The sequence below is a fragment of the Musca vetustissima genome, unplaced genomic scaffold (assembly GCF_032173495.1).
Source record: "Musca vetustissima isolate MV318-11 ecotype Yass unplaced genomic scaffold, APGP_CSIRO_Mvet_v1 utg12500, whole genome shotgun sequence".
Lineage (NCBI taxonomy): Eukaryota > Metazoa > Arthropoda > Insecta > Diptera > Muscidae > Musca > Musca vetustissima.
In genome coordinates, this window is record NW_026876208.1 from 75,938 (window position 1) to 88,036 (window position 12,099).

At 32.0% G+C, this 12,099-nt stretch overlaps 1 protein-coding gene across 1 annotated transcript in view; it reads left to right on the forward strand.

Annotated features, from left to right (window-relative positions):
- The window catches only part of LOC133338768 (acetylcholinesterase), an 84,364-nt gene that overhangs the window by 45,939 nt on the left and 26,326 nt on the right, over nucleotides 1–12,099 (forward strand). The gene's annotated exons all lie outside the window — the stretch shown is intronic.

The following is a 12,099-nucleotide window of genomic DNA, read 5'->3' on the forward strand; positions in this document are numbered from 1 at the left end:
CTTGCTTCCATTATGTGCTGATTTCCTTATTTCAAATGAAAAATTCCATTTAACATAAAACATATTTTCATTTCCATTTATATTCATTGCCTTTATTGTCGATTATAATCTACCAGTGCTCTACCATTTCAAATTGTTGAGCAACGAAAAGAAAAAATTGCTTATGGAAGCAAAATTCAAACCACAGTAGCAATTCTGGAAACTATGATGAAGTAACAATTCTGTTAAGCTGCTTTACTGACACAGCAAAATACATTTCATTCAAGTTGTAAAATTTATGTTTTATAATACAAAAAAAAATGAGAGAGTATGCAGTTTTCTAAATTACCATCATTAATATTTCCATTCCTTATTGGGTGCTCTTGGGAGTGTAAGAAGATGTGAAATAGGAAATATGAATGTACATAAATAATGTGACATATTGTAAAACGTTTCGAAAAAAAAATATTATAAAATAGTTAACAAAGCTTAGAATTGTTGTTGAGATACTGCAGACTTAGGACCTTTGGCGGGTCTCTCTCTCTCTAGGAGTAAATCGATTGACTGACTGATTGACTGACTTAAAGATTCATCAACGCCCAGACGATACGGCTGAAGCTAGAATCTTGAAATTTGGAAATTCGTGGATTGACATTTGGTATGCGAATCAAGGTTGATATGTAGGGTTGATAAGGATGTAGTTTCGATGCAGTTTAATTTGGTACAATTTGAATTTAGAGAAACGGATGAATTGAAATTAACATTACCGTCGGAGTGTAGAATAGCGATATGTAGGGAGTTTTGGAAGTATGTACTTATGTGCACGAAACGTATTAAATTGTACTATTTTTTGGTACAGGTTTTATAATTTAAAGCGATAGAATTGGAATCCTGATATTGGGAAACAACATTTTAATTGGATATATGATATAGGTAGTTTTGAAAAATTCATAGGAAGTTGCAAGGAGTTTTTGAAGAATGCACTGATGTGTACTAAATGGTACCGAATGTGGATTTGAACCGATAGAGCTGGTCGTTGAGATGTAGAATCGATATAAGGAGGTAATTTTGTACTGTACTAACAGATAAAGCAGGAATCCTGGAATTTGAAATAAACAAGAAGTTTTGGAAGATTGCACTACTGTGCACTAAATGGTACCAAATGTGAATTAGAATCGATAGATCTGTAATCTTAAATTTTTAATTTATGATCCCTCTTGGGATTTATGATTGGGCTATATAACAAGATTTGGAAATTCATACTTACGTGCTGAAAATGTTATAAAATTTAGTGAATGATCGGACTGGAATCTTGAGATTAGGAAATATGGCTTCTATTGGATTTGTATTAATGTGTACTAAATCGTACTAAATTTGGTCAAATTAAGATTTGGGTGAACCGAGCTCGAATCATTAAATTTGGAATTAGTTTTTCGAAATAAGTACTAAAAGAGTACGAATGTTAATAAATGGTACTAAACTTAGTATATAACTAGATTTGTATTGCATTGAGAATTGGTGTGTTGTGTTGACACATGGAGATAATTTTAAAAATACGTACAATAAAATAACAAAAGAACTAAATGGTACTAACATTGGTGTGTAAGTTCATTATCTTTTGACATGTTTAAATAATTATAACATCCATTAAAAAAGTAGCGTTCATGTGCTAGTATATATGTATAGAAACTGTCATATAGATATTAATATAGTTATCGATCCTTCCACAGATCTTCTTCGTTTACCCTCCGCCTTAATGGTAATGGAGATATATACGTTTTTATCTGATTACAAATTTATTTCCAAGACATATCAGTTTAAGATAGCCCTGTGCAAGCATGGGAATAGGTGCCCTTGTTTACATTTATCAATAAGTTCGTTCTCTACGTTCTCTTTTAGTAAGTCATTCATATGGCGGTTTCTCATTTACTCTCCGAGCATTTCCTCTCTGCACACCTCTAGTTTAAGACCACATCTTTATACCAAAGGCGTTTCTGAAAATTTAGAAAGGTTTTAAAATGCCAGTTTTTGAAGGGAGTAATCGTTTTAATCCAAACATTTTGTACACCATCTTATTTCTTCCAAACTGAAAACAAGTTCGAAGATGGGGGTCATAGGTACACACCTTGCCCCATAAAATGATCAATTAATTTCTAAACAATTCATTTATAATATCATGGGAATGGAGTTTTTAATTGTATCCAAACATGTACACGACCATAGCACATTCAATTGGGCCTTCGATTCCTTAGAATTATAAAGAGTTATTCTATGGAAAATTAATGAGGTCTTGTATTCGATAGAAATTCATTGAGGCCACCTACTATTTAGAATACCACCTATCAAGAAAAGGAATGTGTGGTAAACGACTTTCGATGCCAGTAGATTATGTTGAAGTCTTTGACGGGGTCTCAACCGAAGTGAAAAAAATTATTCGATAATAAAGCTCGTAAAAATTTTGAATTTCTGGTGAATATTCGCATTTCCATTGTAAGGCTTGAAATATATGAAGTACCCTAAAGCCTTATAACAGTATGCCACAGACGTAAGACATCTTACTGGTCTTAAGGTCAAATGGGGTCATGTATACATTGACATCAAATTCTAGCTCACAATAACTCTCGCTCCACTGTTATGAGAACAAATTTTCAACAGAGCTCTGAATTAGGTCCATACTTATGTATGTGAAGTTTTTTTAAAATCGGGGTTCAGATTTAGATATATATCCTATATATATAATTTTTTTCCGATTTTATGTAAATTGTGCACCATCTCTGTTATGAACACATGTTAAATTTTGTTTCGATCTGGCAACTCCTTCATATAGACACAGGTGTTCAAAAAAGATGCATCCGCAATTTTTTATAATGGAAAAATTAGAAATGCGTGCTTTCATTAAATATTTACAGTCACACAACAACTTGCAATACGCAATTACAGCCACACTGGGTGTCAGATCCCCGTGAAACCTTCAAAGTCCTGCAATAGGCGGGTTTATTATAACTACATTGAAGATGTTTACCTACGGGAATGCAAAACTTTAATCACTTCATATAAATCACATTTGCAAATGTGTTTAGGAACATCAACATTCTTTATATGTTCTGCAATGATGTATGTGACCCTCCACGTTCCGGGAATGTCAACTGACAGCCACTTCCGGCTAAAACCTTAAAAGTACCGAAAATGGGTTCGGACCTTTATATGGTGTATGTGTTAGAACAATGACCATGTAAATTTCTCGCCCGGAAAATGTTATCCTAATTATAACTTTGGTCTGGTTACGACCTTCAACATACCGAAAATGTGGTTAGAGACCTTTATATGAGGTCTATGACAAAAATGGGCCGACATAGACAATTTTCTGCGAAGAATTTCTTTTGCCTTCTAAATAATTCTCAGTGTCCATAGACCGGGTAAAAGTTGAAAAAGATGATTAAAACATGTGAAAATCCTTTCCAAAATAAAAATAAGCGAAATTTCTCAAAAACTTGGCTTTCTGGATCCCTATAAAGAATTTCACGATTTTGTGCAACAGTGAAATTAGATTCATAGAAAAACTTCTTGTACTCAAAGTGGTATATGATACCATATATAGTCGCATCGTCGACTTTGGTCCTTTCCATTCTGGTTCATAATAATTAGGATGTGTCTTGGAATATACACATATTAAATCTTGAAAATAAAAAGGGAAAATATTTATGTGTAGCACACAGAATAGATTATTTATGAAACTTCAACCTATGGACACTCTCGTCGTCAACAAACCGATTGCTTTCATTCTCTGAATGTGTCCTAAATATTTTGTTTGTTTAAAAGAGATGGGGAGAGAAAAATATTTATAAAAAAGCTGGATTAAATTCATCACTATTCAATCTTGTATTTTTTTCTGCAGAGAAGAATAAACAAATAAATCATCATAGAAAAGGATAACGAAGGACTTTAGAACTATACCCGTACAGTCATATTGACTTTGTTCTCTTAGAATGCTGTTGAATGTCTGTTTACGAGGAAAAAAGCAAAAAACACACATACACACATAAATGTTTGTTGTTTCACTGAAGCATGGAAATGGGTTTAGATAATGTTGCATTCAGTCAGTCATTCATTGTGACGCAGTGGTGACAACCAGTGAGCATCCAGTATGTGACTGATGAATTCAACATATCAACATGGTTGCACATATATATCATAGATTTTTGTTCAAAAAATATTACATATATGGAACATGCCAGAGTGTGGCATCCTCGCGTCATTCTCTGGATTGTGAAAGTGAAACGACCAAGTCAAACATTCGGAATTTACTTGGAGCACTTGAGCAGAAGTGTAGATAAGAAGATGAAGAAGTAAAATCAACATAAAAACCCCGATTTGTTTGCATTAAATTCAAAATAAGCACATGTGAACTAAATACGTTGGCATAAAATACAAAAAATAAAAAACAGGAACAAGGAACTCCCTTTAAATGCTGGGTGGAAATGGGAGGAAGGATTTTTGAAGGCTCGTCATCTAAATGGTACAACATAATATTTTTAGCTTTTACTTTTCAAATCCTCCCATCATATTAAGAATTGAAATAAAAAATATTTCTTCAGTCTTAATGCTATCGTATTTGTGTCAAATTCAGCTCACACTCTCTGTTTCAACTGCGTTAAGTACTTGTCAGTATTAATTTCGGAAAAAAATGTTGTTTTTACGACACACGTACTCACATCATATTGTACATGCTCTACATTAAAATTTATTCTTGTGTATGAATTTAATGATAACCTTAAATACACCAGCAATGCTCACAACTTTTGAGCGGGCTTTTTTTTGATTAAGAACATGAAGTGCAAATGTTTAATACAACTTTAATTAATTTCGCACAACACACACAAACATAAATATAAATGTACATGAATATTTGTACAGGACTTTCAATGTCCTTTTATGGATATCGTATGTATGTTGTGTAAAGGTCTGTAATTTATAAAGATGTGTGTGTTTAACCACCATCGACAAGTATCATGATTGCCGGGTGGTTTAACAAAAACATCATTTAATTTAACCTATAAACACGATGATTTATATTCCCCATATTTGAACTTAATTTGATTTTTGAAAGAAATGTTGAAATGTGTGAATCAAATCGGACATTCTCTTCGCCTAATGTTATATTTATAACTTGAAACTGATCAATTCTATTTTTAATTTGATTTACTATAGTAGAAACACATACGATTAATGATTAATAAAATTGGCTCAGATCATAAGCTGTAAGCAATTCCTAAACAAGGAGTAAAAAAGTTAATCTTGTAAATCTTGTTTTTCGGATGAAGCCATACCAGTTCCGCCCACGAGTTTCTTCAAACTTTTGAAATTGTTTTACCATTTTGTGGTGAAGTACCAGAAGGAGTGGATCATTTTTTCATTTTCAAACTTGATTTATGTTTGAAAGAAATTATACGATGTGCAAAGTTTGGATAAAATTGGTTATAACCAGTAAGGAAAGTAGCAAAGTCGGACTGATCGGACTATATGATACCCTTCACTACTTTGTATATTATATGTATATTATACATAGCCTCCTAACAGACGTCGGCTTTTCGACATGACATGAACTTGAACGAAAGATATATATGAACTTTGGCGCACCATTTACCTTAAATCGGACGAAAATATATATGGGAGCTATATCTAAATCTGGACTGATTTTCCCAATTTCAATAGGGTTCGTCCGTGGGCCAAATAAATGAGCTGCGCAAAATTTCATCCAATTTTTATCATAAATGCGACCTGTTCTTTGTTTACAATTTAACACCAACAGATGGACAGACGGACGGACGGACATGCATAAATCGACTCAGAAAGTGATTCTATGCATATTCTCAAAAAGAACCATGTGTCTATCTCCGTTCATTTTGCCTGTTACAAACAATTGCACAAAGACATCATATCCTGTACCACAGTATGGTGAAGGGTATAAAAATCCGTACCTGTGTTTGATCTTTGACATTTCTTTATCAAGTCCACGCATATTTGTGGTCCTTGCAAATAATATTTAAACAGTCCACGCCTATTTCAGTAGGTCAATTCTGTAATTTTTAACGAACACCGGCTATAACGAACTTTTCGTACACATCCTTAATCTTATATCGAACTACGTACACATCCTTACTCTCATATCGAACTACGGATATAAGGAACTTGTTTATAACAAACTATTTATTCGGTCCCAACATTCAGGATACAACACCTACCTTTTCTTACATACTATATATTTTTACTGCTAACCTTGGATATAACGAACTTCTTCTATAACGAAATAATTTGCTTGGTCCCAACGCCTATATAAAGTTCCTTAAAAATATGTTTTTTAATCCATGCCTAAATATTTTAAAAAACTTCAGACTTTTATAAAAAAATATATATTTTTAAAAATCTACCACTATATGTGATCTCTGTAAAAATTGTTGTTTATTAACAAAAATATGAAAGAAACCAACGCCAAAGTGTGCTTCCTGATAAAAATATTTTTATAAAAAATCCATTCTCGCATCTGAAGTCCCAACCTAAAATGATATGAGCAACATTTAGAACATATTTAAACAAAATATATATTTTTAAATACCATCAATATTTAATAATTTTTTATATATATCTTTCATATAAACATTTTATATACGTGGATTTTTTAAAATATTACTGCCTGTGCACATTTTTTATGTGCAGCTTTCTTAAAATGATTTCTTAAGGTGTAGGAATTGTCCCAATTATTCCTTCAGGCATAACATTTTTTCTTCCTTTAGACGTAAATTTGTTTAACATATTTGTCTGATATTTCGATGAAAATGGGAGCTATCGCCGTTTTTTAAGAACATTCCTTTAAAGATTACTAGAGCAGTCATAGTGATTTTTTATAGAAATTCTCTCTCTTCAAGGACTACCAATGCAGTTATGTTGATTTTTTTGAAATCAATTTCCAGATATGTGACCCAATCTAAATTTTAATCCTGGAACAGAGAGAACGCAGTTTGTCAAGTAGTTCTGTTCTGGTTGCCTGGTATGTTTCCGAAAGAAAATACCCACTCCAAACTTTAAACCTGACTTCATTCATCATTCTTTCCCGTACACTACTAGTAAATTAAATTATTTTAAATAAGTAGTGTATGTAGTTTTTCTTTTTATGAACTCAATTGATTGTTTTTTGAAAAAAAAATAAAATAAAAAACAAATACTACAATGTGTTTTTTATTTATAATGGGCGTCTTAAAAATCTGTTCGTGTGGGTTCCCAATAATAGTTTCTTTGATGTTTTAGCTGCTTAGTGATTCCCAATGAATTAAAAAAAGGAAATACCAACATGTTTGTGCATTTTTGAATAATTTCATGAAAATACCAGGCGCTCAGAATAAAATAGCAAGTTTCCCGTTAAAAAAAAATATAAATTTCAAAAACTTTAATCTGTCAACACCATACATTCAAAAATATTCTAACGGCGTTGCCAGATGCAATTTTTTCTCTTTTTTGGGCGGGCTACTTTCTACTTTTATCTGGGCGCCTGGTATTTTTGTGAAATTTGTCCCCAAAAAATGCACAAAACTAGGTGAAATAAAAATTGTGACGTCATCACATAAATATATGTGGCACACGTAGGAGCATGTATTTATAACCGTAAATAAAAACAAAGAATATTTTTTTATTTTTTATATTTAAAAATATATATAAATTATTAATTTTAATAAGTATTTTTCTTAGCAAAGTAGCCGATTTACTTAGAATATTTATTTTTTTATTTTTATTCTCTTACATTTAAAAATATATATAAATTATTCCTTGAATTTTATGAATTTTATTGAGAGAACCGGATAATTCCAAAAGATATATTTATCTTTGTAGGAGGGCCTGTCACATTTTCAACTCATTGGTAGATCGTTTTCTATTGTCATCATACGGAAATCCGAGAATATAATAGAACTCTAAACAACCTGGAATGGAATGGAAAAAAATTTATATTTAAAATTTATATTTATTTTAAATAAAATTGGAAAAATATCTTCCGAACAAATTTTAAACTGAGTAGAGTAGCTTCCGTTTGGCATTTGTGTGTCGAAATGTGAGTGGATTATAATTTGTTTTTATACCCCCAGCCTTATGACTAATGAGGGTATATATAATTTTCTATGACAAAAATGTACCTCATCGAAATATTGGTTTTATACACTATGTTTCTACGGAACAAATCCGTTTCACATAATTTGTTAATTTACAAAGTCTTTCCGTATGTACGGCTTTTGTGCACTAGTCTTGTGTCGTTTGTGAAAGACCTAGTTCAATTGAACGATTCAATCCTCTGAGCGAATGAACGACATAGTTCAATATTGGTTATAAACAATCTCGCTCAGACGACTGACTCGTTCAATTGAACAATAATTATTGTCGTTCTCTGCCTTTGACTATCTGAACGACGTCAAACAAGAACGATTTTATAAAAAATCTGTTAAATTGAAGGAAGGTACGTCTAATAAAATGAGCACTCGGTACAGAGAAACGTTATTTCATGAAATGCTTTGCACAGAAGGCAAAATGCAAATGCTGCATTAGCTAGAGGATCAGTTTTTAATTTGAAGCAACATGTAAAAGCAAAGCAATGCGCTGTCATACCAAATGAACTGAGTGACCGCTTGAACGATATAAGGCAACTGAACGAGGTGGACGACCTAGTTCACTATAAAGAAAATACCTAATTCGTTCGATCACTGAACTGAACGAGATAACCCAAGACTAGTGTGCACGATAACTCTCGAAGGGAGTAACCGATTTCAACCAAACTTCGCACATCATAATATTTCTTCCAAACATAGTTTAAGTTCGAAGATGCGGAAGATCTATTCACGCCGGATATCTATTTTGATCTACAAAATTTTATATGTAGATCCATGTTTTGACTTAACCCCATCATTTTGACTTAACCGCCCCATTTTTGATAGTTTCAACGATTTAGTATCATTTTCCTAACGAAGTAGCTATAACTTGACATTCCGAATTCTTGGAGAGGGAAAAGCATATTTGCCGAAAATATTTAATATTGTCATATATTTGGATAAAGCTTCCATATAAATGTTTCGCCTAATTTTCTGTATTTTGTATGTTTTAGCCGCATTTTCCTACCAACGGGTTGTAATTAGGGATACGTAGTCGAGCGCAAAAGTAGACTTTCGATTTTTGCCTCGGACCAAAAAGTTGATTTTTAGAGTTTTCGACTAAAAAGTCGACTATTCGATCTTTCGATTTTGTCAAACCTGTTCAATACCGATTATCGACTTTTACCAACTAAAGCAAAATCGACAAAAATTTTAATTACACTGTGCGACACGAAAATTTTTCAGGGGTTCTAATGTACCAATTCTGCTTAGTTGGAGTCCCTGAACCACGAAAATACCTTTGGTTTTTCTGGGTCACTTCGAAAATTAATTTTATAACGGTATATATAGAGAAAAACGTGGTTTCATGGATTTTCAATTTGAAACTCGAATAACTTATTTACTTTTTAACAGATTTATATTATTCTTTTTTTCTTTCGAAGAGTACAATTTTTTCTTTCAAACAAGATATATATTTGGTAAATCGGTTGAGAATTGGCTGAGTTACAGCGGTTGAAATTAGAAAAATACGCATAAAATGACAAAATTTATTTTTCTTCGGATTGTACGATGAAATTATGATATCAAGCAATATAAGTTTTATTATATTACGGGGAAGAACATTAAATTAGCTTTCGAAAATGATAAAAATCAAAAAAATCGGTTAAAAAATTGGTGACTTATACACATTTTTGTATTGATTCTATGCATATTCTCTAAAGGAACTATGGGTCTGTGTCGTTTCCTGTTACAAACCGTTATGTTTGCAACAGGCAAAAGGAAACGAGATAGACCCATAGTTCCTTTAGAGAATATGCATAGAATCAAACAAAAATGCGTATAAGTCATACATTTTTTAACCGATTTTTTTTATTTTTATCATTTTCGAAAGCTAATTTAATTTTCTTCCCCTTAGTATAATAAAACATATATGGCTTGATATCATAATTTCATCGTACAATCAGAAGAAAAATTAATTTTGTCATTTTATGCGTATTTTTCAAATTTCAACCGCTGTAACTCAGCCAATTCTCAACCGATTTACCAAATATATATCTTGTTTGAAAGAAAAAATTGTACTCTTCGAAAGAAAAAAAGAATATTATAAATCTGTTAAAAAGTAAATAAGTTATTCGAGTTTCAATTTGAAAATCCATGAAACCACGTTTATCTCTATATATACCGTTATAAAATTAATTTTCGAAGTGACCCAGAAAAACCAAAGGTATTTTCGTGGTCCAGAGACTCCAACTAAACAGAATTGGTACATTAGAACCCCTGAAAAAAACTTTTTTGTTATTTTGTAGCACAGTGTTATTTATAAGATAAGATTCGATTTACTTATCCCTAGTCGTAATTTGGTGTACCATGTTCTTGAAGGGTGCCCAATATTTTTTATGAACATTTTCGAAATATGTTAAATTTGTGGCATAGCAAGAGGAGTTGTTGACCTCTAAATTGATATCAATTATAGTGATGTATCTACACAGATGTAAAAGTTGCACTTAAAAATTTACAGGCGGCTACGAATGTTAATATTCGCCCCTGTTCCGTATGTCGTCGTCGACACAAAATGACGTAGAGAGTCGTCTTTTGCAAATCGGAATTCCCGATGTCGTTGTCGACATTTATCGATAACTATTGAAACATTTTTGGTATTCCATAACAATGTTTGACGAACCGGATACGTCATTCTAGACTCTATTCAATACGTTATATACAATTCGTGTAAATAAAAATATATATATGGGATCTATATATATATAGGATATATATATATAGGATGGAATGTACGAAATTTCATCCCATTCGGATTATAAAGGGTGACATACAACTTGTTTAAAATAATACATGAACGGAGGGACAAGCATAAATCGACTCAAAAGTAATTCTACGTATATACTAAAAAGTAATTATGGGTATATCTCATTTCCTTGTGGATCTTGCAAACACTTGTACCAAACATAATCACGGTGAAGGATACCAACACATTTTGCACAAAAATATCAAACAAAAAAATAAACAATTGACTACAATTATAGATATGTGATTTTTTTGTTTTATTGATATTATCGATAAATAGTCGACATCGTCGCATGAGTGTTACAGAATACCAAATCAATGTCGAAGTGATGTCGACAAAGAAACGTCGTCGACAACGACATAAATAATCACCCCTATTCCGTGGTGATTATTTAGGAACCCATTACCACACTAGAGAGCATAAATTTCGATCTGATCGCTATGATATTTTGCACGATTGGGGTCAAGGTATTGGTCGATGAAATGGTCCACCAATTTATTTTTGTCAGTTTTTCTGGTTTAGAGGTCATAATTATAATCAGAACATCACAATTTTTATAGGGAGAAGGGGATCTGATCTCTATTCTCTCAAGAGAGTGCAAATACCAAAAAATATTGTCTAAGCTCGGAATATAGTTAGACTATAGTTGTAGTTGTGTTGGGTATCGTAGGGTCGACCTCGAAAGACTATGGTCTATTCATAAGAAAGCCTAACATATATTTTTCGATAAAATATTATAGAAATGTACTATGTAGGTAAAACGCTAAAACGTCTCCCCTATTTATAAAATCAACCTAAAATTTTATACCAATGATTAGAGTGGTGTATCATATGACGTAAAAAATAATATATAAATATTTTCTGAGCATTTATAATATATATGCTAAAAATATACGGACTTCTAAATATAAAAGATTCGTATTTTTTCTGTGAAACTTCTTATTTTGAAATAAATGTAAACCGCCTTTAATATACTTTACACTCAAACAATCGTCATGGAACGCAGTATACAAAACCATAATCATGTTGTCTAAAATGTGTATTGTGCCATGAATGAATGTGGTATCATATAAAAGACACAATTTTACAACTACTGCAAGACAATAAAATTGCTGGAGGGAAACTAAACCAAAAAAAATTTTTAAAAATAATAACACTTACAAAAATTGCAGCTACTACGAGGAGCATGTT